Source organism: Barbus barbus (genome assembly GCF_936440315.1).
Source record: "Barbus barbus genome assembly, chromosome: 4".
NCBI lineage: Eukaryota > Metazoa > Chordata > Actinopteri > Cypriniformes > Cyprinidae > Barbus > Barbus barbus.
The window spans coordinates 6,242,585-6,250,060 of record NC_136732.1 but is presented as its reverse complement, the minus strand read 5'-3'; positions in this window follow the sequence as shown (position 1 = coordinate 6,250,060).

Below are 7,476 nucleotides of genomic sequence, written 5' to 3'. Positions count from 1 at the left end.
TACAAGAGTGTGTAAAATTCGGACCATGTGACTGATAACATGCTGATTTATGATCTAATCTACCTATGACCTATCTAATTGGTCAAGACACCAGAGGGGATGTGTCCAGAAGCCGAGTTTAAAATCTCTCTGAGCATGCTCTGGCCTACATGCCAGCGGCTACTTAACACCACGATGAGAAGAAATCCCACCTAGTCTCTTTACATCCCTTTATTCTTTTACTTTAATTTCTTTTATTTTCCATTGCGAGTTTCATGTACTCAGTTAAGTTTTGCCGCCACGCCTTGTCGCGTCCGTTATGGAATAAATTACGCTCAAAAACAGCGTCTTGGTGGTAAAAAAAACAACACGGTGTTGTAGCATACAGTTTTACAAACAGAATGAGACCGTCTACGGAAAAAAAAGTCTCGGAAAAGCGGAATATAGATTATTTGAATTTGGCGCTCCCTCCTGAAAGAGTGACGCAGGCTATGACGCTGTCATCCGAGTGGGGCGTAACTTAGCGATCTGCCTTTTCCAAAAAGATTTATTTTTTTTTTCTCTTCTACATTTTTTATATGTGTGTGTGTGTATTGTGTGGGGAATGTGGCCGTGTCTGCATGATTATAATATGCATGGACGGACATCAGCGTGTTTATTAGCGACTCTATGACGGCTATCATTGTGATTCATTGATCAGCTATTATTGATTATATGGCCCATCTGTATGATTATCATCTGAATGGAAGCACATCAGCGTGTGATTACTGACTCTATGACCATGTCTGGCAATATCACTTCATGTCTGGCAATCAGAATACTTCAGTATACATACTATATACATTAATTATTTTTGTAGTTTTTTGTGCTCAAATAGATCTGTCTATTATTTTATAATTGAAAAACTATGCAGGAACATGTATAATGACTAAAATAGCTTGTATAATTCTGCAATCCATTTGGTGGTTATTTTTCCTCAAACGGGGGGGGGGGGGGGGGGGGGGGACTATAAATAGTTTCAGAAAACATATTGCAGGAATGTCATTTTTCATGGTATCTTCTTCAAATTTGAAATATGAACTCATGAGACACATGGCTTCCAGCCCATTACTTTTCTGGATTGCTCCAGGACTTATTTCATGTATTTGTATATGAAATAAAAAAACATTCAGTGTGGAAAAATGTTTTTCAAGGCACGTCAGTGTCTATAACTTTTTATCTTTTTGAGCATTATCAACTCTGGATGATGGATAGTAAAGCCTAGAGTGTCTTCTTTCCAAAGATACCTAATTTGTTTGTGTAAGCACACTTTGTCAGGAACTGTTACCGTTTTAATTTAGGTAGGTTATTTTCACCTGTGAGGCCCAAAATGGGGGGCGAAGGTTAAACAGGTTAATCTGCCGATCTTGTTACTGTGCTATTGATAGTGTTTTCACTATATTTTGGATTTTAATATCCAGTGCAGAGTTGATGTTATATGGCTTGGTCAATAAATCGCTGCCGACTCAGTGATCAGCCGTGAAACAGTGATTCTGTTCAAATTCCCTATAAAATCATAAATGATTCCCTTTGAGCTAAATTCAACTATTTACTTTAAATTACATATTACGGTTTACGTTACACCTTGTAAATTTTACTTTAGTATCATGCAGCAAAAAAGATATAGTATGATGTGTTTGAGTTATTTTCCCCTACATGGCATTATGCGTCCTGCAATGTGACACACATTGCAATGTCGATGCTGAAAAGATATACTGTATCATGCAGCCCTTACCTGCATAAAGCTCTATGGGGGGAAAAAACACTACAAGTCGAGTAATGTTAAGGTAACCCATGGTTCAAATACTTCAAGCCTTTACTAATTTAAACTGTAACTCTTTAAATCGGTCCTAATTACCTTGTCAATTAAATGTTCATCTGCTCCACTGTAGTATTCATCTGCTCCACCTGCCCCTCCATGATGCTCATCTGCTCCACCTGCTCCACTGTAGTATTCATCTGCTCCACCTGCTCCACTGTAGTGTTCATCTGCTCCACCTGTCCCTCCATGATGCTCATCTGCTCCACTGTAGTATTCATCTGCTCCACCTGCCCCTCCATGATGCTCATCTGCTCCACCTGCTCCACTGTAGTGTTCATCTGCTCCACCTGTCCCTCCATGATGCTCATCTGCTCCACCTGCTCCACTGTAGTGTTCATCTGCTCCACCTGTCCCTCCATGATGCTCATCTGCTCCACCTGCTCCACTGTAGTGTTCATCTGCTCCACCTGTCCCTCCATGATGCTCATCTGCTCCACCTGTTCCACTGTAGTGTTCGTCTGCTCCACCTGTCCCTCCATGATGCTCATCTGCTCCACTGTAGTGTTCATCTGCTCCACCTGTCCCTCCATGATGCTCATCTGCTCCACTGTAGTATTCATCTGCTCCACCTGCCCCTCCATGATGCTCATCTGCTCCACCAGCATGTTGCTTGTCTCTTCCACCTGTGTGGTCCTCACAAGTTGCTTGTGTTCTCCAATGGGTCACAGGGTGTGAGGTGCAGCGTAATCAGCTGATCATCATTGCCACTGGAATCCTGGTTCCAACCTGTGCAAGTTAAACAAATGTTATGTTTTACTTACTTAAAACGGGTGCAGTTCAAACTCATGGTTAACCTCTTTGTTTGAAGCGTTAATCTGTTTGAATCGTACAATCCAATTTTGTGGTTTGTGGGTGCCAAACTGCAAAGGTGGTAAGCTGGAATTTGACATATGTGTTGTGCTCTTCCCATCATTCCCAAAAGCTTGCTCTCTTTTGGGGAGTGAATAAGACAATTGTTAAAGGGATGGTTCACCCTAAAACTAAATTTCAGTCATCAACGACTGATAAATACGAAAATACGAAAATAAATAGCAGTGTTGGGAGTAACGCGTTACAAAAGTAATGCATTACAGTAACGTATTACTTTTTGATGTAACACAGTAGTGTAAGGCATTACTAATCAATTTTCAGTAATATTTTACTCGGTACATGTTCAGTAACGCTTGCGTTACAACACACTTTTAGCCCCCAGTTTATTTATTTTTGTTATTTAAAGTCAGGCTCCTACATTTTTATGTCTCTAGGCCCAGGCTTCGGGCCAATATTCGGGCCGATTGTATTAAATAGTTTTTGCTTACGTTTTAATTTATTTCATTAAGTAGTAATTTAAAGCTTTCTAAAGATATATTTATCATGTCGGCGAGGCATGTATTCGCTGACTTTAGTTTCATTTTTGTGAAGCGCTCCTGTTCAAGATAAAAGGACGTTTTGTTGATATTGTGAGTGCACACAAATAAAAGTAGACCCTTTACAGTTACGAATGATGTATTACTCTTAACTTTATGAGCAAAAATTATGGCGTAAGTTGTTTCCATTGAAAAAAAAATGTAATTGATTGCACTGGTGCCTCCATGTCCTGCGCTTTAGCTTCCACTCGCCGCACAAACTACTAATGCAGAGCACATTTATCAAGGTTTAACGTTTAAACATTGTTATATGCTTCAACTGTTTTAGTATATCTATAGATTTTATTTTAGGCCAGTCATGATGATTTGAGAAGGCTAAATTGTTCAAGCCTGCCGGTCTGCCGCTGGCCGCTTGGTCGTTACTTTAAGAAAGAAAAAACGTATTTAATGAACAAACAATGCTCCAAACGTTTTTTTCTAAATGTACTTAATAGAAAGCCGGAACGAAATATAAACACTTTGCCATTAGGGCAGGGCTCTAGTACATTTTGTCATTTTATAATGTTAAGTTCTACTTCTGTAGATATTTTGGTGAAAGTAACTCAAAAGTAATACAGGAGTCATGTAACGCATTACAATTCTCAGACAGTAATATTGTAAGGTAAGGAATTACTTTTAAATAACAGTACCAAGTCATCTGTAATGTATTACAGTTTGGAAGTAACTTGCACAACACTGATAAACAGTCATAGTTCCTCATCCCCAAATTTTATGCAATTACTTTCAAACTTCACAATACTATGCAGAGAAAAACTGGCAGTGAACAGGTAGAAAGGTTTTTGGAGACAGTTGTCTGACAAGTTGTAGATTAGTTTGCCAAATCTTACAAAATGGTTTGAGGGAGAGCTGTTTGGCTGTGTCTAAGGATAAATTAATCTTTAAGAACTTTAATTGTATGAAAAGACCCAGTATTGTGCTAACAAACTCTGTGTTGGTTATATAAAAACGGAAACCTCTCCCAAGATTCTACTGTCAAGGAAGTCAGGAGTTGACGACTGAATTTATGTTTTAGAGCGGGGACATCCCTTTAAGATTTTGGCCTAAAAATTGATAAAAAAAATCTTTTGCATACTCAACACAAGTTGTGAACTGTGACTTTAAAAATAGAGTGCATGCATGTTACCTTCACAAAGGTATTCAGAAAATGAACCAAAATTCTGAAGGTAGTCCTGTTCATAGGTGGAGAGTGTGCAGCGAGGGGTTAATATCTCACACTTGTTTTCTATCTTTTTGGTCTCCTTGCCAAGAAGCAGAACTGGCTTGTATCCAATGGCATGGAGTTTTTCAAGCTGCAATGACAACATTGTGTATTTGCTGTTTAAAGTAATAGAAAAACAACAGCACAAAAAACTAAGCTTATTAGTTATTGAGAATATATAACACTATTGATGAATGCATACAGGTTAATGCGATTCAGGATTTTTTACTTTATGGTGAGTTTATGTTTTGTATAACCAAGTACGTGCAACCAATAAAGGCTCATACAGTAGAAGCAAGAAATAACTCTTCAATATACAGTAGAAAAAAAAGCAAAAAGTTTAATCTGAAACCATGAGGGTATCATAGAACTTTTTGCAAAATTAGTAGCTCAGGTTAAGCACCTACATTGGCAAGATTGTGTAACCACTGTACAATTGGACAGTGACAATCTACAGATTATAAGACCCTTTGTGATTATATGGGCAAATGGGTGAATACTCCACATACATTTACAGCTGACGTGCACATTGTAGAGAGCTTTAAATAGTACAGTATGAATGTAGTAGAATGAATGCAGTCCATTTGTTATTTGACCCTTGATAAGAAAGTTTGATTACTATATTGCACCTGTGATTCTGTCATAATGCATGTCTCTGTTTTTTTATGAATTCAGAATTCCCAACTATCTCTCATATTTGTTGTGTGTTCCAATTTTGCTGTGGTATATAATTTAGGACTGTGATGTGTTAAGGCTAAAATGTGATTATTTAAGGGTATTGCCACTTAAATAAAAACAGTACATTAGTAAAAGTAACTTCAAAGCTGATAGTTAATTTGTACTTTTAAATTTGTTCTGATATAAAAGATATAAAATAATAATAACAACAATGCCTTTCTGACCTTGCACTGGCATGATCATGTAATCACAAATGGTACCACTGAATTTATCCCGACAGTTTAATGTTATGTAAGAAATTATACATACCATGACAATTGCTTCATCCTTGAGCCACTGCTTCAGAGGCTGCTCCTTTTAAAATTCAAACAGATATTCTGTGCGCAAAATAAAATGCCCTGACTAAAGGGACAAATCTTTTTTGTAGACCCCCCTGGCATTGTGAGAGGTAGAGATAGATAGATGGATAGATAGATAGATAGAGAGGTTTGCTCTTAAAAGTGCCTTTGGGTTGGGTAAATCTCGTTTGACAGAATCTGCAAGGGAGAACAGAAAATATTAATTATGTAGTGAAGAGTAGTTATGTTAAAATAAGGTTTAAAAAGGGTACCCCAAGAGTCATGAATCACATTCCCTGTCATGAATCAGACCTCTGTGGCTCTCTCCGATGGCCACCGGAGGGCACCCTCTCCTGAGTATTGACTTTCCCGGACTCCATTTCCCATACACCCTGTTCAGAGACTAATCGCCTGCACAGGTGTTCCCCATTATCCACCACTACTTAAACAGCACTCACACTCATTGCGTCAGCACTCAACACAGTCTTGTTTTGCCCCGGCTGACATTTCTGAGCATTTACCCTGTGATTCTATGACCCTTTTGTGCATGATCTTGGACTGTTTGACTACTGTTGATTCTCTGCCGCCTGCCCTTGTGATCTTGCTCTTTGGAACTCTGACTGTTTTGCTGCCTGCTCTGACTCCTGCCCGGTATCGTTTCTGCCTCTGATATTCCTGCCATTGTTGATTGAACACTGCCTGTTTGACCCTGCTTTTGATTATTAAAGTTATCTGCAAATGGATCCACATGCTTCTGACCCATCATTACATTCCCATTTTCTTATAAATACTTAAGGTAAATTAATAAAAATTCAAGATTTTCCAATTTCCTGTATGACAGTTAAAAGGCATGTAACATGCGTCTGGGGTTCCTCATCCCAGATTTAAAGGAAACTTTATGTGCAGTAACTTTAGGCAAAGTTATATTGTTATTACTGACACGTTACAGTGAAGTTGTGCGTGAACCACGATGATCGAGAGAAAATGAAAAATTATTTTGGTCCGGAAGAAGTGCCTTGGATTTGTCTATTAATAGAGATAGCTTATATTGAAATTAGCTAGCCCTGTTTAGCAAGCCTATTTTCACAAGTGTTTTATTATAATTTTTTTCACTGATAAGGAGCAAACCATTGGTCGGGTTTTAATTGTTGCTCTAACATTTAAACCATGTGAGTTTAATGGCATCAACTACATTTAAACAAAATGTGATTATTAGTAATTAGCTCGTGACTTGGACAGTGGTTTGAGCGCAAAGAGAAGAATTCACCCGCGGCTGCGGCCTGGCTTACAGAATATAAAGCAATAAAAAGGATAAAATCTCCTGATTAAATGTTGAGTAATAGTGCTTAAATATATATATATATATATATATATATATATATATATATATATATATATATATATATATATATAATAACAAATCAGAAAAAATATACAGTGTCTGTGGTACCCAGTGGGAAAAAGAAAAACGTGTTGGAGGGCACAAAGGATATTTCCAATTGAAATACATATCGTGCTGAGTTACACGAAAAAAGAGGGAAATTCGTGTCCATGAACACGAATCAATAGATTAAATTCCGTGACTATATCACTAACTGCCGTGAGACTGGGTTGATTGACAAGGGTTCCATTCCGATTGTTATTTAAAGTCGTCTGGAGTGAGGTCGGTTCCAACAGGAGGAAGCAGAGGAGGAAACAATGTTCTCCTGGGAATGTCTCCTTACTTCAACTGAAGGTACATTTATAAACTCAGCAAAAAAAGAAACGTCCCTTTTTCAGGACTGTGTATTTCAACAATAATGTTGTAAAAATCCAAATAACTTTACAGATCTTCATTGTAAAGGGTTTAAACAATGTTTTCCATGCATGTTCAATTAACCATAATCAAGTAATTAACATGCACCTGTGGAATGGTCGTTAAGACCTTAACAGCTTACAGAGAGTAGGCATTTAAGGTCACAGTTCTAAAAACGCAGGACACTAAAGAGACTTGTCTACCGACTGTGAAAAACACCC